This window comes from Aquila chrysaetos, chromosome 2 (genome assembly GCF_900496995.4).
Source record: "Aquila chrysaetos chrysaetos chromosome 2, bAquChr1.4, whole genome shotgun sequence".
NCBI lineage: Eukaryota > Metazoa > Chordata > Aves > Accipitriformes > Accipitridae > Aquila > Aquila chrysaetos.
The window spans coordinates 69,803,903-69,827,725 of record NC_044005.1 but is presented as its reverse complement, the minus strand read 5'-3'; the positions used below and the strand labels follow the sequence as shown (position 1 = coordinate 69,827,725).

The 23,823-nt window shown below is 45.7% G+C and overlaps 1 protein-coding gene across 3 annotated transcripts in view; it reads right to left on the bottom strand.

The window, feature by feature from the left end:
* BACH2 (BTB domain and CNC homolog 2) overlaps nt 1–23,823 on the bottom strand; it is a 194,020-nt gene that overhangs the window by 146,018 nt on the left and 24,179 nt on the right. For 2 of the 3 annotated variants that reach the window (XM_030042099.2, XM_030042106.1), the window contains exon 2: nt 6,028–6,114. The exons of the other annotated variant lie outside the window; for it this stretch is intronic. The gene's annotated coding sequence lies outside the window, so the exon portion shown is untranslated. The remainder of the gene's footprint in view (nt 1–6,027; nt 6,115–23,823) is intronic. 3 annotated transcript variants of the gene reach the window in all.

The following is a 23,823-nucleotide window of genomic DNA, read 5'->3' as shown; positions in this document are numbered from 1 at the left end:
GCGGGATAATTTGAGCTCAAAACTAGAGGGTTACCTCGCTCCCAGAGCATCTCTCCTTGGCACAACTTCAGATCGAGGAAAGTTATACAGCTACAGCACAGAATAAGGTCTTTGGAAGGAAACTCGGCGCTCTCAAGCCTGGAGGAAAGCAAGCAAACCCCAGCTACGAGTTGCATCGCTTTGGAAAGAGCAACTTCAGCAGGAGGTCCCCAGTGTTTGGTGAGGGAGGCACTGAGGACCTCCTGCTCATCCTCCAACCTAGGTGGAGAGAGAGTTGGTTGCTTAAGGAGACAATGAAAGAAAAATTGCCGTAGACGATGCCCTCTGCCTGTGCAAACTGAAGCCAAACACAGGACATGACACAACACGTACCAACTCCACACTCATCCTTCCTCAGATCCCAAAGGAGGCAGCACCACAGTACGTGCGAAGGCAGAAGATGCCAGCAGCAGAGAAATTTCTGGTCTAATCGTGAGATAGAGGAAGAGACACTAGGAGCAGAAGAATGGAAACGATAGGAGAAGCGAGATAAAAAAATTACAGGGCTGATAGCATCTTATAGACAACACACTTGCAGAAGAAAGGGAGGAAGTTGAGTGACTGTGAAAGAGGGGGAAGGAAGAGTAAGGCTGATTTTCCCGATAGTCAGGTCATGAATAGTTCCCAAAACCTGTCTAGTCGGGCTGGTTGTCCAATGTAGAGATGCAAAAAGCAACACATGCAGCATCTTCGGAGTGGAAAAAGGAGGTATTGGGGTGTGGGGCACTCTGCAGGGGAATTAAAAAAACTACAAGTCTTCTAAGTGCCATAAATAGAGATGAAGTTATTGAGCCCTCAACCAATAACGAACATGCATAGTTAACCGTGGAGTTATGCAGAATTGTCCACTAAGACAAAAATCTTAAAAACTTTGGCTCCTCACAAACATCTTTTCTTTTGGAAATCCCACAGCCACTGCTGGGAGATTAGCTTTATAAAGTGAGAATTTAACTGGAATTGCAGCTCTGGGTAACTACGGGAAATGTTGCTCACAGCAACAGAAAATGTAGGATAATTAGGTATTTGGGGGAAGAGGGGAAAGAAAATAACAGTAACTATGCAAACAGAATAAATAACAACGCTGTCCTTCCCTGGGACCTTTCCGGGGATCTCAGAGCAATCTACAGCCATTCCTTGTTAAAAGCTGCCGTGCTACGGCCACAGCTTATTGCACAGTCTGGGGCCCAAGCCTGGCCATACTTCTCATCCTTATACTCTTATCCCCCTGCTGATCCTCACCCCAGACATCAGCCGTAAGCTGAGGGGCAGGGATCCTGTTGCAGGTTTGTGCAGTCCGGGACCCCAGCTGGGACTCAGGGTGCTGCCAAGTGCTCCTTCAACATAATTAACGAGGCGGCCCGATCAAGAGACACAGAAGACAAAAGGTTTCCACCAAGTGAGAAAACTCTTAAGCGCGAGAAGTGAAGGCTCTCCCCATGCCGAACGTGCTCAGCGGCACAGCCCGGCAGGGCAAGCGGGCTGGGAAAGCCAGCCGTCTTTCAGACAAAAGTGTAAAAAAAGAAGCGGGAGGAGAAAAAAGGAAAGACAAGGTCAAGCAGAGGGAGGCAGGCTCCAGACAAACCTTCCCCTCCCCAGAGGAAAACACCTCAATGGACATGGCCGTGGAGTCTGCAGAAGATGCTGCTCAGTGGGGGAAAGGGTCAAGTTAAAACACAAACCCACGTTTACACACTCCCATGAGTTCCTTAACTGCAGCTGAGAATTTAATGATAAGCTTTGCATTGGAGTTGTCTGATTTCACATGTTTTCCACCAATTTCCAGTTCCAGTTTCTGCTCCTGCTCTGATTTTTAATCATCGGGACAAAACACTAATATTCAGATATTGCCTTGCTAAGAAAACTGGAGAAACCAGAAGTTCTATTAACAATATTTAAATACAGTCCATGTCTATTTAAAGGTTTGAATGCATCTCGTTAGAACACTGCATAAATTAACCCAACCTAATTCTCCGGGATGCATCAAGATCTAAAAAGCCCCGAGTTTGATGTTCTCTCTTACCACCCACTTAAAAAAACCAAAACCAACACGCCGGGGTTAGCTTAGGTTGCAAACGGTAACAAAATCAACATTCAACTGAGTAAATGCAATTTACTCCCTGATGTAATGAAGATCATGCCATAACCAGTTCAAAACCAAAACAAGAGGCTCTCCCCTGCCCCCTCCATGCACCCCCCCCCCCCCCCCCCCCATTTTCACTGTTAACGACGCCCCAGCAGAGCCTGCCCGCTCGGGGTCCCGCATCGCTCCCTCCATCCCTCCCCACCGCCTGAAACCATCCCTGGACGGAGCGGAGCGCGCGCGCTGCCGCCGGCCTCCCCGTCCCCACCGCCCCGCTCGCGCTGGCGGCCAGACAAAGCAAACTCCGGTTGCATCACGGAGCAAACTCATTTTCCAGCAACCTCCCAGCCCGGAGTTTACCGCTACTGTAATCCGGTGCTGTCAACAACGCCGCCTTTGTTGCGCGCCCGTGCGCGCGGCTTGCTTGTTGGTTGGGTGGTTGTATTTTTTTTATTATTATTATTTATTTTAAAGAGAATTTTTGTTTTAAATGAGTAATCTGTTTTCGAGTGATTTTTCCTCCGTGCTGGCTCCACCCTGTACTGTAAACGAGACATTACCTTATACAAGAATGAATCTGCTGCATTCCTCTGTCTAGCTGCCTCGCAGCACATTTCCTACGCTCGCAGCAGCCCCGGCAGCGCACGCTCTCCCACCCCTTCCCCCCCACCTTTTCTTCTTTTTTCTTTCCTTTTTTTTTTTTTTTTTTCCTTTTCACTGCCTCGCTGTGTTTTTGTGTAAATGATCTCACATGACTCAACAAATCCATCTGCCTGGAGCAGGCCAAGTTTGGAGCCTTCCCAGGAGGGAGGAGAAGAATTGCTTTGTGGAAAGGACCTGGAGCTTTGCCCTTTCTCTGGCTCAAATTACCCGCCTGTCAGGCCTGACGGATTTGGCTAAAAATAAAAGGAAGCGGGCCGTGAAAAGGAGATGAATGAGCTCAGCAGTTCCTTAGATAACATGGGCCTGGTGTTGCCCAAAGATCCCAGAGCAGGAACTTCGGATGCCGGGCATGTAAGCATGGTGCTGCAGCCTAGGTGAACTTGGCTGCTCGGGGACCAAAAAAAAAAAAAAAAAAAAAAAAAAAAAAAAAAAAAAAAAGACACAAAAAAGGGCAAAACCAACCATATGCTGTTGGAAATAAACAGATTAAAGACGCGCAGAACAGGAAAACTGCCTGCTGTAGGTTTTGAGCTTGTAAAAGGGGAGATTTACAGCATTTCCAGTGGGGAAAGGGGGTGTGGGGGGGTGTGGCGGGGGGACGCACGTGATGTCAGCCTCCCGCCCTGCCCGGGGAGCCTCAGCATCCTCCCTGCAAATGCCTGCCCAGCGCCCGCAGCGGGTATTAAGCACTTAGTTTGGCAATGTAATGACACACTGCAACAATCTGTAATGCGAGGCAGTCAGCAAAGCCCTGGCTCGCAAAGCTCTTTCTCCTAACCATTAACCATATGTTTGGCTCCGCCGCCGCCCGAGCAAGCGGGTGTTCCAGCGCACCATCTGGTTTCTATCCACACAAGCAACTGCAAAGCACAGAGTATTTCCCTCTGGAGCCGTGTCTTCCTCCCCGGCTCCCCCTCCCCGCCCGGCCCCCCACTCCTCCGCTCCCCGTCTCCTCCTTCGCCCCCTTTCAGCGGCGGCCTCTCCTCCCCACCGCGACGCTCGCGGCGCTGGGGACCGCGGCCGCCCCACCGAGGGTACGGCAGCAGAGCAGGGATGCTGCGTCGTGCCACCCCCTGCGAGCTCGCGCCCCTGCACGCGCTCACACACGCAGAGGGATCGCATCCCTCATCACCAGTGCTGGGGGTAACACGTTAAAAAATAAGCGTGTTCTTGAGCGGTCCAGGAACCGCCGCGGTGCCCATCGCATCTCGCTCACGCACACACGCGCACAGGGAGCGTTCAGTTTGGATTACATCAACTCCATGCCAACACTGCAGAAGGACTTCAAGAATGAACCTAACAACAGGAGGACAATCAGCAGTGTTGTCTGCTGCCCCCAAACAGGGCTTTCTAGGCACATTGGGTGTTGGTTCCTCCACGCCACCAAATTAAGAAGAGTCGGGGGAAAAAAAGGTTAAAAAAAAAAAAAAAAAGGAGAAAAAGAGAAAAAGAAACAGGAATGGAATGAGAACTGAAGAAAAAGGAATGAAAATATTTACTTTTCCTGTGATAACTAATCAAGCTCTTTCTGAAACTATAAAAAAAGCTTTCAAGTGTTATTTTTTAGAAGACCTCGTACCATATGTTTGCTTTATGATTTTATGAATTCTAACTACTATTTATGTTTTTAAAGCACTTCCATCCTTCTGTTTGTTTCTGAAGTCACCTATGGGAGATCAGCAGTAATTTTCCTCTCAGGTTGGCCAATTTAAGATTAATCATGACCTAATGCAAGTATTCAGGGATGCAAGCAATAGGATATTCAGCAAATCCCACACTTGCTCCTTTAAAATAAGTTTATACTCTGCAATGAGTCACACATACAGTGTTTATCCAAGTTACCAGTGCTACAAGAAAAAAAAGCCCATTACATTTGCAAATACATACAAATCGCAGCTGTAAGCACCCAACTGCTTACACCAGGACTTGTTTCTATGACTGGATATTGATTTTTTAATAATGTGTCATTATACCAATGTTGATACAGCAACTATCTTCCCGGAGTATGCAATTTAATACTAAATAGAAGCTGGCTCTAGGAAATACCAAATCCACATCCATTCACATGCTATTTAAATGCCCTTCTTGGTCATGACTATAGCAATGCAAAGCCACAACTGTGTTTTTCCCACCTAGCACCTAACAAAGAAAATGCAAAGGACTCGCCAGTTAAAAACAGCTCAGTCTAAGGCAACCAGCTCTGCTGATCTGCTTCTCGATAAAATACTGCAGATCCTCTCCAATCGGTGCTGGAAACCAAGAGGCTATGTTGAAAAAGATGCATGTTTTTTCCATCTCCTCATACGTGTGAGAAATCAGTGCATGAAAAAGCGCTCTGTAGGCCCTTATCCTGGAATCAAATAGACATGGGGAAAACCCATATGCCTGTGAAAAGCCTGATGACTTCACTGGGATTGCCTAAGAAGTTTGAGGGTAGGATCTGGCCCCAATTACGAACGTGGAGTGCAATTAGCACTGTAAACTCCCCCCCCTTCATCTTCCACTCCCCCTCAGTGAGGGAAATAATTAAAATGATTAAAAACATAAGAGATGCATTTTAGCTAGCAACATACATTTCCTGTGAAATAGGATCTAAATATGTTAAAAGTCCATTATTTGAAGGTAAGATTGTTGCAAACATATTAGTAGCATGCTTAAACATCACACATTAGGTTTCATACAGCCACGCAACAAGAAATTGTCTTCATTCACACACGGAAAACAACTAGCGGTAGTCCTCTAAAGCAGTAAAGGTCTAGGTCTGGGTCTTTTAGCAGATAATGATAACTGATCCAGAAATCTTTTAAAAGGGGGAATTCAAGGGAATAGTCACAGATTCAGAGTTGTGCACTCTGAAGGGACAGCTAATCATTTGACCTTCTTTCATAAAACAGGCATGAAGCTTCCCTGCCTGCATCGGCACAGCTGTAAGAGGTTGAATTAGAGAATCTCTTAGGGGAAAAAAACCCTATTAAAAAAACCCCAAGAACAGCCTCAGAATCAACAGCCTGACATAAGGAAGGAAGCTACCACAGCTCCAGCAATGTTGTCCTATTCAGCAATCACTCATGCTGTGGGAACACTCACACCCTCTCACCTGGTCTGAATTAATTTCACAGCCAGCCACTGGGTCTTGTTATACCTTGTCACCTTCCTCTACTCCTCAGTCCCTGACAAAGGGCCCCTGTCAGCCTGAAACCCAGCCGGTTTTTAAAGCATAATAAAAAGCGGTGTCACATTATTACCTGAATCCACTGAGTCCTCCTGCCAATAATGATGTTTTCGCAATCACATTTTTCTGTTTTTAAAAACTTCTCTCTTGCCTCATCGCTCTGTGTGAAAAACAACACAAAAGAGAAAATCGATTAACTGCACGTGACTATCTATTATTTGCATTACAGCAGTTGGCTTTCCCAGCAGATATTTAGGCCCTTTTTTTTTTTTCTGCCATGTGTCATAAAGATACTAAACAAGAAAAAGTCCTTTTCCCAAAATTGCTCATTGACCAAATAGAAGGAACAGAGAACAATCTGGAGGGGCAGCCGAGGTACCACTGCCTATCACTTGTAGAGCTGCGCAGGAGAATGCAGCTCTCCCTGGGGCATCCTGCCTGGCAGTGCCGGGACCAACGCCAAGCAGACACTCAGTGCCACCAAAAGCAGAAATATGGGGGAAGAGAGAGCTGCTTAAGTTTCTTTCTGTTTCAACAGTAAATACATGCCACTAATAACCGCAGCAGCAATGTAAAAATAATACTTGCAAAATTACATCGACAGTAAATTACTTAATCGTACAGTTTCCCTGAACTTTGCACCTACAACATTATTTAAGTAGTGACTCCGCTTAAAATTCTCAAAAGGGTCTTTTAGTGTCTGTGTTTACTCCTCACTTCACATATTAGTAGCTTTAAGCTTCAGCGTCAAATTCTCCTGCCAATACACCAATGAAACAAAATGTACACTTCATATAAGAAATTTCCACACTTAAATAGGGAAGAAAAAAGCCCATATGGTAGAAACCCAACTGAAGGCACAACCTCAAAAAAACCCCACCAGCCTCTCTGAATGGCCAGAAGACACATCATATAAGTAAAGAAAAAATGCAACTGGATTTTCAGTACTGGAAATGCCATTAATGTCAGTATTTCATCGCTTTCTCTGAAAGCAAACAAAACAAACCCCTTCACTTAAGGAGATGCAACTCAACCGTCTGTACGTGATCCCTTGCCTACCTCCACAAGGGCATACGAACTAAACACAGCCACGCAGCACGGGGCGGGGGATACGGCTGCGATACCCCTCCTGCAATTCCAGGGCTCGAGCATTTGGCACACTCTGCCCATCATCGACACGGAAGCCTGCCAGAAAGATTTGCTGCAAGGTTTCGGTCTGTCTCAGTGGTCTGAGCGAGCCATTCCCGAAAAAGTGGCTGGAAAGACTCAACAAATTCTGGCAACCTCTGGAACCGAGAGTCTAAACCTGGGACGAGCCCGGTGCCGCAGGAAGCGAAGAGCAGAGTCTGGTCCGGGGCTGAGGAGGAGAGAGGTGGCCTTCGCCTCCGGCATCTGCCTCCGACCGGGCAGGGCCGCCTCCGGAGCAAGGACGGACCAACCCTCTCCCCGCTCCAGGTGACCTCCCTGCCGCCGGCCCGGCCGCCCGGAGCCGCCTACGCTCAACGCGGAGCAGCCAAGAGCCGGGCCAGGGGCCGGCGGGGAAAAATACACCAGAACAAGAAATTTCGCTTAACGGAGACGGAAAATTGGAGGTAGGTAGGACGGGGAGAGAACGACAACCTGGTTGAGGACGGAGGGCTGCACAGCGGCTGTGCGGCTGCAGCGCTGCCAGCCAACGGTGTTCGAGGCTCTACGACGCCAGCGGACACCGTTTGCCCTTTGTTTGCTTCACGCCTCTTTTCTTTGGTGTACCAAAGCTGCGTTGCAAGAGAGAACGTTGACGAGTCGAAGCGCTAAAAAGGGAGGGAAACATGGCGGGCGAGCGCTGCCCGCGGCGGCTCCCTTCGCCCTCCCCTGCCAGGCTCGGCACACGGGACGTACCCGGGCCGCGCATCCGGGCCACGGGACAAGAGCGCAGGGCAACTCCGACAGTCGTTGGCCGCCAAGATGGCAGCCACCCCGCTGCTCCCCGCCGCCCCTCGCGGCGCTCGGGCAGGCGAGCTGCGCCTCGCAGAGCCGCCACGCAGCGCCGACGCGGCGCCGCTCCAGTCAGTCAAACCCAGCATCTCCCAAGTGGCCATTAATGGCGAGTTCCTAACCAACCTGAAACCCTGGCTTCTCTCAAGCAAAACTAATGAACGCTCTCAGCAAAAGGGAACCGTATTTCAATACGTGAAATACTACGTGATATAGCGACGTCTCAGCGGCAAGGCTGTAAGATCCTCAAGATCCTCTGTCCTCTTGTTTTAACCCTATTCCTGTAAAGAAGTGGCAATGCTTCCCAAATCATTTGTCAAACCCTCAAGCCTGACACTGATAAACAGAGTAAGTTTGTGAGGAAATCACAAACTTCTTCAGCAGGGTTTGAGTAGTGTGCCATAAATAAAAGCCCGGGGCCAAACACCGAACAGCAGGGAAAAACCAAGATGCTGAACAGGGCATCCACCCAGGGCTTGCAGCTACAGCTGCGTATGCTCGGCACAAGGCAAGGGACTTGCAGAAAGAGAAGAGCGCGATCACATAATCAAAAACTGTCCGTGCATTCACAAGACTTAACAGTAAGTCTGCACAAATCCTTTTTACATCTCACTGAGTAGCACTCTGACCTTAGTTATAATATCGTAATGTATTTGTGTATGAAAATAAAGTTAAGAGCAAATAGCTGAAACTGCCCTAGATATTATACTGCCTTAGACGTTCATAGCATATAACGGATCATAGGTCTACAGTCAACCAAATGCACAACGCAGGAAGACAGACCTTAAAGGTAAATAATTCAGGGCTTGAATTCTTTAAGGTAAATAATTTAGGGCTCTAATGAACTCGCTGACTGTAAATAGGGAGTTCCATTGCTAGGAACCCTCCAAACTGCCCTACATCCAATCCTCGGGAGTGCAGAGCAGAAAACTGTCAGCAAAAACATGCCTCAAATATTCTTGGCTATAGCAGTAAGGACTCTGTCTAACGCAAAAGGAGTCTTGGATAGGAAAAGGCAGCTTCACAGACTGGTTCCAGTGCTCTGTACTGTGCCCATGAACTGCTGAAAAGCAGGTGTAATTTCAGAAACATCACCTGGGCAAGCAGGGAGGTGGTCTGCGAAGCAAGGTAGTTGACCCATGCTGTGTCTCATGGAAGCATCGGGAAAACCCTTCAAAGGTAGCCAACGCAGCAGTTTGGTCCAGAGGTGCTAAACCCACTACGGGTGACTACGGGTGAGGCTGTAAGCTCTTTGCTAAATAAGACAGCCCGTAGATGGAAAGGAACCAGACAAACCCCCAACTCCCCCTCACTTCACAATCTCTCTTTCCTATTCTCTTACAAAATTGGCTATGGTCAAGTGCTTTTATCTACACCTGGGAATTCCTGTGCATCCGTCAAAAAGCATCTCAGCCAGACAAAAATCCATCAACAAACCACAGTATCAATCCTCATCAATTCTTAAATTACCAGCAAGTCTCAGCCTTCCTAGCCTGCACCCTCTAGTTCCAAGGAGTCATTCACAAGCAGCAACTATTCCTGACTAACCAAGGAAACTGTATTAAAATGGAGATACAGCGAATTTTCAGTTATACAATGTGGTTGTTGCTGCTAAAAAAAACCCGAGGATTTTTACGCTGTCTCACACATACATAAAGTAGCACGTAAAAACACCCTAGAGTTGCCTCACACCCTCTTACGAGACCTACATGAAACCAGACCATGGAAGAAAACCCCGCCTTTCACCGCCAGACACGGGCACGCCAGCAGCAATAGCCAAAGCGCTGCAAGGCTGCTGACGAGCCTGGAAACGCCGTATGGGAACATGCCCGCGGATCAGCAGTCGAAAACGCAACTGCTGTTCTCAGTCCGTGCCCAGCGGAGATGAGATCTCATCGCCAGCAGAGATCTGGGTCACCACCAGGAAGCTGGAGTTATCCCAGCACCATCTTCTAGGTAATGCTCCCAAAAGGGGAAACAAATCTGTGGCGAGGTTGCATCTGACAAGGTCCTGAGTGTAAAACAAAAACAACCACCAGCAGTTTCTTTGCTCCCTGGCGATACCATCCAATTGAAAAAAAAAAAAAACAAACCCAAAACAAAAACAAAACCCCATATCACGTGATGTCTTGTATGCAAGCTGCTTTGCAGAAAGAGTGTGTTGTAAATGCAAGGTTCAGATTGCAGCGTCTCAAGAGCTGGCAAATGCATCTCGATTGCCAAAGTCTGTCTCCTAAACGCCAGGCTAAAAAGTACTTGTTTGCCTACCCTGTACTTCAAAAATGAAAACCCAAACGTGGGGAAGGAGAAAGCAAGACAGACAATGAACTATCAATTTTAAACCTATGATGTTTGTGAAAAATAAACATGCTGAGTCTCCACCTAGCCAAGTAGCTGATACCTATCCAGGCGCAGGACTGAAAACCGAACCAGCTTTCCAATCTCTGCTAACCAAAGCTTTTGCGATCTTCCTGTACGCCATTTCCTTGTTTACGTCTCATGGTACTGGAGTTCAACTTTTGGAGAAACACGAATGGCGAATCTAGAAAGTGAAATGCGATATTATTTACAGAATAAGGGAGCATGCCGTTCGCAAGAATTTGTAGCCGCACACATCCCAATCCTGTTCCTCAGTCCAACACCCACTCCTGAAATCCTGTACCAACCAGATTAGCCGATGTGCACATGCTTGCGCTCTTGCAGAAACAATAGTCTCTTTCAGTCCGTACAGTCTTCTGAAGAACCAGGCGAAAACGTCATGGGAAAAGTTAGGAAATATCTGCAGAAAACAGTCCGCAAGATGAAAGGCAGAACGAGCCTTTTAACTCACACAAAGTACATAAAATGGAGGAGAAATGCATAGCTTTGTCACCTAGCCCCTCTTCCAAAGGGCTTTTTTGGTTTTTTTCCCCAGGATGGAAAAGGGGGTTGAAACAACTTTAGAAAATAAAACACTCCGGTGGTGGAACGGCTGCCTTACAAACAGAGCGCTGCAGGCGAAATCCAGCTCAGGGAGCTGCGCGGCAGATCTGGGAGCCGATACCCGCGCCCCTTACACGCAGGGATCTTCTGCTGACGGCAGGGATCTTGGCAGGCAGGATGAGTCCTCCTGCCCCCAGCGCTCCTCCCTTCGCTCCCCTCCCAAACAACGCTCTGCTGCTGTGGAGGGCATAGCACTATTTTTTAATTAATCCAGCACAAGGTTTGAGCTGCCTCAGGGTTAAGCTAAACATTTTCTGTCTTTAACCACTATGGCAGAAGTAACTATAGAGAAAAACAGTCTGCCATAAGGCTAGGGAATTGCAGACAGAAAAGAAGCTGCAACAGAGCCATTCCTGACCTCTCGAAATTTTGCCTCCAGAGGACTCAAAAATAAGAAACCGAATTTTTAATCAGCAGGGAAATGGGGCAGGGAGACTTGCTTTCAGTAACATTATGATTGGGAATATCACGTAAAAGGCATTATGGAGTTGTACCATCCACCTTTTGTTCCAAACTATAGGTCTGCAAAAAACCTATCAGAAAAAAAATCCCCCCCACTATCAGGGCAGCACTAAGCACTCAGAGACATTTAAAACGAATACAGTTCTACAAATCCTTGTTTCTCCTCTCGCAAGGGGCTATATAACTCCTGCAGGAAATGAGCGCTCCTGTATCTAAGCAGAATTTCTCTGCATGCGCTCGCGCTGCCTATTATTTTTTAATTGTCTGGTATGCATCTTCCTACAGGATTGCTTATGTTAAGGGAAATACCGACATTAGCTCTGCAAAAAACACCGACTCCTGTTCCGCGCAAACACCGCCAAGGTTAATAGCAGCAATCATGGCTTGAACTCTGCCTTTGCCTTGCGCCAAGCAGACCATATAACCGCTGGCATCTTACCTCTCACGCGCGCTTCCCCTCAACTCACACTCACTCTCTGCAGGATTTTACTAAGCAGTTCATCTAAACCCGATCGTAAGTATTTTTCAAACTGTAGGAGTGAGTCAAAGTATAATTTGATGTATCTGATTGCAAAGACACTATACGAGAATGTGAGAGCTGATCACAGAAGAGTACAAGTCGCTTTTTCATTTCACAGCTCTGAGAGTCAAAAAGGGTGTGTAGGACCCTGATATATACCAGATGTTTTAAAGTAAGGTGGAAAAACTGGTGTGGACACCTTTGTCCATCAGGAAAGCTTCCCAATGGCTACCAACTGGCTGTGCTGTAGCGAGCAGGCTTGCTCTGCCTGCAAAAGATTACAAGCCTAACGGAATGGGAGTATTCGCAGTTTTCATGCGCATGTGTAATCCTGCTCTCAATCCTGCTCACTTTTCCTGAAAATAAATTTGACAAGTCCATTGGTGTGATGTGAGAAAGCCTCAAAACGGAACTCATTTTGTTACATATATTCTTGTACCTATTTAAGAAAAATTCATTATTTCAAAGAAAAGAAGTTTGGGCTGGAGCACATCCATGGTTTCACCAAGTTCCACATTCAACCCAAGAAATGAAAGAGCAAAATTTTTTCACTTGTTTGTAGCAAGTCTTGAGTCAGTTTCCTTCAGAAATTCTTGTTCGGAATTTGTGTTTGGATTTAAAAAATAAATAAGGCTTTCACCTCAGCTCCCAGGGGCCTCAGCCACTGCCTTCCCTGCACTGGCCACTCTAAAAATGCATACAGAGACTTCACATCTCTGTCCTGAAAAGCCAAGTTTCATCTTGTAGTTACAAGACTAGAGGTTGTTTGCTTTTCTTTTTCAAAAAACTTCATCATGAAAACAGAAAAGAAGGGGGGGAAAAAAAAAAAAAGCAGCCCTGCAGAAAAGCATTATTTCTGAGGAACAGGAATACGCACCCATCATTTACATTTGACCCCTTAGGTGAAGCTAATTGCAGAGATCAAAAGTCTTTCCATGGACTTGGGATGAAGTCTGGTGAGTTCAAAATACTGCCAAGAGTGGACATCGCTGTCCTTGACTGCGTGGCATGAGGGTGCGTGAAGGCAAGGCTCCTCCATCACCCGTAACGCCTACCAGTATGAGAAGCCCGGGCGCTGCTGGAGGCACCCTGGTACTAGGAGAGCGCACACTCGCAAGAGCTTTCAGACAGTACCGTGATAACGACTCACCTAAGACGGAGGGAGACTTTGATAACTTTCTTGTTGGTGACTCTGCAGCTCCCATTTCCACAGCCCATGCTGGTTCAAAGAACACCACAGGACGTGCATGAAACAAAAAGGCATATCTCGGGCCGGGTACAGGTAAATATATACACAGGTGAAGCAAGCTGAGGGCTGGGATCTCGCAAGCCTCCCATATCCAACCCAAAGCAACTTCTTCACTGAACGCTGCCTCAAGTCTTTTTCTACATAACATTTGCGATCATAAAAGGAGGTTTTGGAGATTTACTTAGGGCTTTGTGAGGCGACAGGATATTTTGCTCACAATCCAGTTGAATAGTATTTAAGTCTGTTGCTTTGTTTTTACGTTTCCTTGTGCACATACAACTGCCCCCTTCTTTCAGCCTGGCTCTGCCTTAGGAGCAGAACCGTCAACTCTCCTGGCTCTGGGAGCAAAGCGCTGCCTACGCCAGCCTGGAGCTCAGCACTGAAGTCACTCATTCCCACACAGGGCCATGGAGATAATCCTTTGCCCGTTAAATATCCTACTTTTTTCCTTATTGCTCTGGAAGGATACGAATGAACGAACGGCACTTTTTCTGAACACCACCTTCTGCTTTTATTGAGTACTTCAGTTACTGGCTCTGGCTGTACCTCCTTGCCCTTTGAGGCATCAGTTAAGGTTGCTGGGTCTGATTTCCAAGTCCCCAGCTCTAAGTCTCTTCGAGCAAAAAAAGGCTGGATGCTATTAGCCCTATGAGAAAACATGCATTTAGTACATAACCGTGGGCTCCTGAAACACAGCTGTTAAGCGCAAATCTCAGTTTCTGAAATTTTCTTTCTGTTGCCTCATTATCTATACTACATCCCAGCAGAAACCAGAGTCCCTGCAGGCGGAGGGAGGAAGTCTTTATGCTTCCAGCTGCATCTAATGCTGGCTAGTCAACCAGATGCAAAATGTTGCATCAACCTGATGTTTCGCTTCAAAGTCTCAAAATTTTTCTCTTACTGCTGGGACTAGGTGCTTGTGGTTTGAGTTACCACTGGGGAAATGGGAACTCACTGCCAACACTTGAGATTACTTCCCAACACTGCCAGGCTGCCCTCAAAAGAAAAACAACCAGAAGATGTCAGACACAAAATGGCTTAAATCAGATAGCTGGAACATACTCTGTAATAAACAAAAAGTTAAGTGCAATTAATTTAAATGAAAGCTGAACTCCCAGTAAGTCATCATTTTAATCTTAAGAGTAGGATAGGATCCCTAAGAAGTAGCTCTGGCCAAGAAGTCCCGACCACTAAATTTAATCCTGCAGGTGCTGACTTCATGCCGTTGCTGTCTTCCAGCCAGATCGTTCCAGTTCAGCAGCCTTTAATATTTTCAGCAGAATCCATAGACTGAAACTCCATTTTTTAAGTATAGTCATGCACAGAAAAAAAAAATTTAACTTGCCAATGAAGAACAAAAATACCAGATCAATGAGCATACAGTCTTAGAAATATAACTCTAATCCCTCACTTGCTAAGAAATCTCTTTCAAAGAAATGTTTATGTTAAAATTTAAAAGTTATGTTCAACATTAATCTTAGGGAATTTTACAACAGAACATACCAATTTTAAAAGGATTCTACAGTTTTAATGAATTCCTAGAACCCATAGACAGAAATTAAATGGGGGGGACATACAGTGTTGGCTAGACATATTTCAATATTTGTTACCATAGAAACAAGCCAGCAGATTTAGGTTTTGGAGTTATCCTTGCTATAAAATATTAAACTTCTTACAGTTTTTGCATATGTATATTATGGCAAGAACACTGACAATCCTGATAAAGCCCAAAGCATCTTAATTATTTAACAGGATTTTAGCTTCCCCCCCCCCCCCTTTCTTTCTTTCTTTAACAGAGTATCCTTTAATTATTTTTTTTTCCTTAATGGACTGTATTTTAAAATCTTCCAGTACTTCCAGAATACCGAAGAGACACTTCTGGCTAACAGAAGAATATACTGGAGATGCACAAAAGATAAAGGCTTATTTTTCCATGATGCTGTGGAGAAGTGGTAGATAAAAGCAACACAAACATATTCTGATAAAGAAGATTCAACACTAATGGTAAAAGTTATACCAATTAGCAACTGTGATAATTTCACCAGCTAAAAGTACATTAAATGCTACATTTCATTTGATAGAGAGTTCATACTTCAAATTTGGTGGTTTTGTTTTCAACCCTAGCAATGGAGAAATGCTGAAGTACAGAATTTAAGTGATTGAGATAACATCTCGACACTTCAGTGCTATCAAATACTTCTGGCAGATGCCTGAGAAACGAAACAAATGCATTGTCCTTTCATGCTTCAGGAGAGCATCGACAGTTGTGTTCAATCCGCAGCGCAACCAGCACAGGAAAGGATCAGCAATTCAAATGAAGAGGAAGGACAGATGTTTACTCCAGCAACTCTCCTTCAAAAAGGAAGGACAAAAAGCTTGTTTGGACAACTCTAATAGCAGAGGAGATTGACAGCTCAGCTCGCCATCCAGAAGAGTCCCGAACATTATTTGCTGTTGGGACATGAGCTCAGCCGCGGAAACTCAACACTTGGGCGAGCCCAAGCTCACCGCCGCCGGGACTGGATGTGTGCAAGTGACTTTGACCCTGATTTCACAGCCAAAACCGGTCGCATGTCACAGCCCTCGCTTTTTGGTTCAATTCAAGAAAATCTGTTTACTGGAGGCTCAACATGAGGCTTCCACATGACAAAAAAATGAAAAACTTGGAGTAAAACCCATAAACCACACAGTTGTTTCAATACTATATTCCAGCACTGAAGGGGACGAGGAAAAACACCAACAGAAGCAAAGCAAACCAGAACAACGAAAAAAACTGAGCGAGACTGAAACACATTCTTCTTCCAAGAATTAAACAATGATTTTTACAAAGTGTAAAGATAAGCAGTGGGACTACCATTTTCCTGAGGTCAGTCCTCTAACACAGGTTCTCAAATAGCCAATTAAACGTACGCAGTCCTCACACTCAGATGTATACCATCATCTTAAAAAAGCCCAACAGCTCAAGCCTCTGGAAAAAAAAAAAAAAAAGGAAAAACTTATTCTTGAAGGCTTGCAAGACAACCCTTTAACTAATGGAAAATCTTCAACACTTTAAAAGAGGAAAATGGTAAGGCGGCTTAATTTTAAATGAGTAAGAATTTAAATGTCACTTCCTGCATGTGACATCGATTTCAAGAACCTTGCATTTTTGTCTTCTTTGGTGTGGTTAACGGCAGAATCTTTGTAGAGTACATTACTATAGCATTTACTGTTGCATGTTTATGTTCGGCAACTGCTTTGCATAATTCTGAACACAAGAAAAGCAGAAAGTGATTTTTCCTCTGTAAAGAGATAGATAGATCTAAAAAGTAGCATGCTACTAGGACTTTCAAAGAAAGACTGGAGAAAAACTATCCCAACACTCAAGGGAAAAATGCACAATTTCCTTTCACTGACAGCTGCAGCAAGGTACAATGAATTTATTTTATCTGAGCAGTTACGTATACACATTAAAGGCAGAGCAACACTATGTACCATAGAGGATTTACCCACACGAATCCACAAAGGGCACCACTATCAACCTGCAGCCAAGAGGTGGGAAGTTATTCAGATGACTGAATAAGTCCTGGAATGATAGGAGATCCAGGCAGCACGTGTTGTCAAAGATAGGGCATTGCATACACGCATTCAAACGCAGAGCTATAGACCCCCTCGACGCGCCCTCTCGTAGGCTCTCCGGGCCAGGTTTGTCCCTTAGGGAGCCGTACACGGCTGGACACGGGGCTCCGGATCTTTCATTTCCAACTGCTGCTGCAGGTGTCGATGCCTCAGCACCTTCCCTCACCCTTCTTGCCAAGCATTTGTAAGTCAGGGGCTGGTTCAAAGAATCACTTAAGAAACACCACGTGGCTTTTATGAAGTTTTCTGTAGAACTCATACATACAAATAAAATAAAGCAGGCAGGAGTCTACGTATGCACTGCAGGTATATTGTGGAACAAAAGAGCTATCGTTCAATCAGACCGCTCAGCTGATAGACATCTCTCCCATGGTTTGTCAACCCCCCCAAGAAACGCATCCACACAGCGATGGCTTCTAAATCATTTGACAAACACCTCTCCAATTTGAAGTGACAGTTTGTGGCATTGACGTTGGGGATGGCTTGGATTGCCCTCCTGTGGTGGCAGGACAGCACATGGCCAGCGCCCAGCCACCCCGTGCCTGGACTCTGAACAGGGACACCCCAGCACCAGGTGGCGAAAAGAAAGGAGACAGCAAATCCCTTGCAGCAGTGCTGCTGAGCAGGGGGAAGGTGCGCTCCGGTTCTGGGTAACACGCTCCACTTGGTCTGCTTAAAATACATCTTTTAGAAAATTTGGAATTTTAGAGTGTTTCTCTATCTCATAACACAAGAAGAAAATAAGTTTCAACCAAATAAAAACTCAACACACGCAAAAGAAAATACTCTCTATACAACAAGCAATTTACCCAATAGTAATTCATTCCCCTTTATACCAGGGAGGCCAAGAGTCCAGTTGGATTCAAACAGGGACTGGACACAAGTTGCCCATCTCGGCAAGACTTTGGAAAAGAACATAAACATCTTATGCTCCAGTCTTGGCCCAGTAATTAAAGGGTAAAGCCACCATAGGCTGTCAGAATGTTGCATTTGTCATTTGAGGTGGGCAGGAGTACTGCTCCTTCCTCCGGAGCACCTTATGCTGGTCACCAAAATAAAGAGAGGAAATTGGGGTATACGGACAGGCATCTGAACGGGCACAGAAATGCATACAACTCTTCTAATATTGGAAGATTAACATGCAAGAGAGTTGATGAATGGGAAGGATTAAATATAGAACTAAAAAATAAGCGAAATTATTAATTGCTAGGAAAGGAAACTGATGATTTATGGAAGAGAAAATTAGTAAGATTTAGGAAACTGAAGGGAATAAGCAGCGAGTGAGCTGCGGGGTGGGACCATCTGGTGCATACGAGCCACAGCGGTACAGGGCACATGCCCCCAGCTTCGGCTGCCCCTCTCTCCTTCTCCCAGTCTCGGCGTGTGCAGAGCACACACAGCCAAAATAGGCAGCGTTTAGCAGTTACTGGCTGAAAATAACTGACTTTAAAAACAACAAGCTGCAATTGGTTTTAACTAATATCCTATAATCTGAAACAAAAGAAACCGGTCTCTTCACTCAGTTAAACGCTTCCATGTGGTCTCGCAGTGGGCTGGTAGCACTGTCATGCTCATGTCCTCGTATTCCAGCGCTTTCTAGAAATTTTTTAAAATAAATGCATACTTGTTTTATGCTGTTTTCATTTATTTTAAGAAGGGATAAGTAGGAATGGAAATGGAAGGCATTTTTAGCATGTTTATTTTTAATGTTTGGGTTACAGCATCTCAACAGTAACCCATGGTTTTGGTCCTATGCTTCTATGCTTTGCAACTATTAAGATAATTGAACTCTTGCAGTCGGCATGCAACCAACAGGCACCCCAAAGCAGCATAAACCTGAGCAATAATCCAGCACCTTAAAGTCTATTATGATCAGCTGTTTGCTAGGTGTCTTCAAGCCACTTGCTTTTGTGGAGAATGATAATACAGAGGAAAAAGAGCCAGATATGCTGTGAAACCGTAAAAGCACTTCACATTTTAGCACAACACCTGCTTGATTTATTTTTTTTTAACTTAATGCCATTTTTAAATCACTTACAAAAATACTTTTTTCAGTTAAAAAAAAAAAAAAAAAAGATACAACCGACTACATCCTCTTTGGGTTACGCTCATGAATGAGCTACTGTCTGCATTAAACAAGCACCTGGATCAATTCATGGGCATCCAGTGAAGCCCGTTGGTTTCCTTTCCAAACACACTAATTTAGAAAAGACACCGTCAAATCCCAGCCTGCAAGTGGCCTCACTATTAAATGCAAAATCTCAGGGGTGGAAGCGATGACGTGCAGGAGGCAGAGGGGCTGCTCACCACAGCGGAGCCATGCACGGGAAGGAGACCGCTCCCTCCCCCGGAGAGGTTATTAAGACACCGAGGCAAATGCTTTTCATACTTTTCCGAAGGTCCATTATGAAATACCATACCGAAGACTCATTAAGAAACAATTTTCTGCTATCTTTGGGAGATCTTGCATTTCCTCACACAAGTCTTTATATGGGCTCATCCCCTCTACAGACGAATACTTTCTGCACGGGGTAAACAGCAGGACCTGGAGTTGCACAGCCAGCCAGCCAGGAAAGAAGTGGTCTGAGACTGTGGGAAGGCATCGGCACCTTCCTTTTTGAGCACAGTCGTCTTTCTACAAAACCCACTCAGCAATTCGGTGGGGACATTCCCACCACCCTTTTTTTCACCTGGTCCAGCTCCCGCACGTCCCAGGCAGAGGTTTCCCATCCTTTACCACCCGGAGGAAGGACAAGCTCAGAAGAGCTGTCACTGTGTCACTAACATCCCCGGGGGTGCCTTCAGGCTCTTTAAGAGGGCTGAGATAAAACTCACCACCATCTACGCAGCTTTCTGTGCCTGTCACTCCCATCTCCCCGTGCCTCACAACTTCTAAATTTTGCACCATCCCCTCTACCCCTCCATCCCCCAGAAGCAGTTTTCTTTTGGACATGAGGACACTTGGCACTTTAGTGGGACTCCAGCAGCAACTCCTCCTTCACGGAAGGAAAATCCTCATAAACTTCAGAGTCAGGGTTTAAGAGATACATTACCTTCATATATTTTTCTTGCTGAGGTCCAGTTTTACTCATTAGCCTTTTGAAAGAGCACCTTTTCATTCAACATAAGCATGCAGAGGATTTTTTTTACCCCCTATACAGAGATCTAGGGGACTAGCACAGGTCATCTGCCATGATGAAAGCCTGCATGAAGAGCAGTAATAAATTTTTTTGAGACCCTGATATATATAAAGAATCAACACACGAACCTCAAGTTTCAAGAAATGTACCATTCTCGGTTTAAAGCTGTAGACTACAACACACTGTCTTTTCCACTCAGCATTACTATCAGTCTCCCTATTAATTGAATAAACTCCCATATTTGATTTAATGGGAATCTGCTGTTCTAAACAAAATATATAAGGCAAGAACATTTACTTAGGCTGCCAAATATTTAAATGAAACTGAGAAGAAAAATCAGAACAGGCATAACACATTTCACAAAAGGGCAGCTGTAACAATAATTAAGTTGAAGTGGCCCAAGAGATGAAGCAATAGAAAATTGGAAGCAATTAACATATAATATTCAAGAAATATTAAATCCATACTGAAGACTCAACACAGCATTCACACAAAAAGACGCGGTGATGAAAAGCAGATACTTTGCATAATCAGCAACAAGATATTTCAAATGTAGCCATCAAAACAGAGGAGACCGGTAATGCCACACTGAGAAGAGCTGGCTGCGGAATGGCAGCACTGGTAGCATCGGCAGGGAGGGACAGGGCACAAGTGCCTGTGCATCACCCCCACCGCCAGAAGAGGAGGTAACAGCTACACACAGCCCTTCTCCTCTGCCCAGGTGGCAAGAGCATCTGCTTGCTGCCAGCCTGATGGGTACTTAGGGCTTTGGTAAGTACCTTCCCCCTAAGAAACACCTCTCGGTAAAACCAGGACAACCACAACCTGTGGAACCAGCAGAATCACAGCGTCCGATCGGTGCCCATTCTCGCCGCCCTGGGGACCCAGCTTCATCCTCTAGGTTTGTCTTGACCCAAGTAGGCAACAACACCGGCCTCTCTTCTGGCACCTCCTGAGGTCACCCTCCCCACTGGCTTCCTTCAAAATGGGACATCACGGTCCAGCTCCCCTCCGTCCCCAGACCAGCACCGTCCTCTCAGGCTCCTAACAGGCTCGAACACATGCTTAGCCAGAATGCAGACCTAACCCCAGGTCCGCAAGTTTACTTATTCCAAGGCACAGAGGAATAACTCAGACATACAGAGGGATTTTACGTGGGCTCTAGAAACCAACTTGTACTTCAGCAAGTACCAGACATGTGCGTAGCCAGACAAGACGGCAGTTCCCTATATGCTCTACCCTTTCTTTCAGCTGATGCAGAGGGGGATACAACAAGTATCCTCTGGACATCACTTGCTGGTCCAGAATCACAGGGCTCATCCTCTATGTCAGGGACCAACACTCACTGCCCTTCATGCCCTACTTCTTGCCGCAGCAAGCCCCTGGGCTCAAGGGAGCCCGCTCGCTATGGAACCACACCTCACAGCTCCTCTCTGGACTTATGCAATTGCTTACACATCTTCCCAGAGCCTCTGCGAGCTGGAAACTCCCCATTCATGCTACAAGGGAACTGTAAGGAGTTTGCCAACCACATTTGAACGAGACACCAACAAGCCTGATGATAATGCAGCGCCAGGGTTTTCTCTCTCAACTTTAGGTAGAACTTCAAGACGACGAAGAAATTGTCTGCCTCACCACAGATGCAGATGCCAAGAGAGGTTTTTCCTTTGTTTTTCTCCTATGTTAATATTTCAAGAGGATGAAATTGTTTAATTTTTTTTTTAAACTGAATTGTCATGGGCTTTGAAGTACCACTTACACTGTGGGGCCTGGCAAACTCAGATGAAAATGGCTGATGAATTTCAGACATTTTTGTTTTGTTGTTCTTATGTTTGATGTTCACACTTTGAAATCTAAAAATGTTAAGAATGTGATTGCTATTCTTGCATGATAAAGGCTGTTTCTATCACAGCCCTGTAATACTGCAGGGGTTACACATGCACAGCTCTATTACTTTATTGTATCAAGCCTACAAAGTTGTTACCTGCAGAAAATCAATTCCTACATGGTAGTTATTATAGAACATTACTTTAATTTGCACAAGGAAAAAGTGTGTTCTCCCTGGACTTATAAAATTATCTTTTAATATTACAGCCTTTTGTCTTCTTCGGAGGGATGAGGAACGTCAAAAAAGAAAAAAAATAAACAGAAATCTGAGGCAATGTTACAAACTAGCTGATTTATAACCAATGGATGCAGGGTCCTCTGGAAGGCAGGGATGCGCTTGGGCATCCCCTCGGTCTGCACAGTGTGGGCGCTCCCTGCACCCCGATTTCAGACCCAGCTTTATCCGTTGGGTGTCATCTGGCCCAACTACGTGGAGTTAAATCCCGGAGGCTGTGGAGGAGAACGGGCAGGAAGGGGAATGGGTTTGTGCTCGCATTCACTGAAATGCTCTGGGTATTCTGCCTCTGCCCATCTCGCTCTGCTCGCTTTAAAGAGCAGGCTGCGGGCGTCCCAGAAGGGCCAGCCAGCCCCACGCAGCTCCAGTCTCCCTGCGGCCGCGGTGCCTTCCCTCCACACCCACGCAGGGGCTCTCCCGACCCCGTCCTCGCCGGCTAACGCTCCTCCCTGCCCAGGAGCACCCCAGAGCATCCTCCCTTCCCACCTCCATCAGAGCAGACACACATCACGCCACCGCGCTGCTCAGCGCTTCTCCTCTCCAAAGCCAGCCGTAAGGAGTAACTAATCCTCTCTAAGCCCCAGGAAGGCAGGTAGCCTCCACTTTAAACGGAAGAAGGGGTGAAGAAGTTCAGCCTGCTTCTTTCAGTAGATCCCCAAGATCAAGTACAGCATTACTAAGCATTTTAACCTAAACTCTTAGGCAACACAGGGTGAGCTACCAAATAAACCTAACAAGCAGGCACTGAATGTTTATGAGATATATATAGATAGATAGATAGATAGATATATTAGTTTACGTGACACAAAAAAAATTTACTCCGGGTGATTTCTCTGGGTACGTTCATTGTTCTGTAAGTCTGTGTGCGCGCGCTTGCGGCTGTACCCTCTCCTCTAATCTTCAAGCTACTTTCAGCCCAAGAATTGACTGGAGGCAACAGGGGCAATCCACGCAGCCTTGTGAGCCGCCTTCAGAAATCTTTGCATGGACGACATGAGCCACACTTCCCATTCTCCCAGCCTAACTGCTATACGAGAAAGGCAGGAGGACAAACAAAAGCTGGAGAAGGCCATTTGCAGAAACCACGAGGTAGCCAGCTGCAAACCTCTCCGGCACAGGAACTCACCAGCACGCTGCCAGCACCACCACTGGACACACCACAGATTACCTGCCCCCTGGGCTTCTCACCCGCGTGGTTATTATGTAAGGTCATACGGTCTGACACGTGTATTCCTTGAAGCGATGGGCTTCCTGGACTCCATCCAGAGGATCAAGGAGAGCTTTGAGAGAACGCTGCTGTTCGGTAAGTTGTATCCTGTTTGGACACTTAACAGGGATAACCCTACTCTTCTAGGAGGTCCGAGACCTCAGTGGAATTAATTAATTAACACAATAGAACTCCACACCTGCATTACGTGTTACAGGAGAGTGATCTCCAGTACCGACACTGGTAGATGTTATCCAGATGGAATATAAAAGTTGCTTTAAAAAGATATAAACCACTTCACAATGTTAAGATTTTAAAGTGACTGAAATAAATGCTATCTGCTAACAACAACATTTCAAGTGGGTGGCAATCCTGGTTCTAGCATACTTAAGCTTTGCATCAGAACAAAACTATCATAAATTGGTTAAAAACCACTGCGATATGCAGTTGACACCCACGTATGTTACACTGGTGCCCAAGAACAAATGATATGTGTATAATATATCTCAGTATGCTCCACGTATTATCGCTGTTAAGAATAATGCAAAGTACTTAAAATCTAAAAAAAAAAAAAAAAAAAAGCCTAATGCAG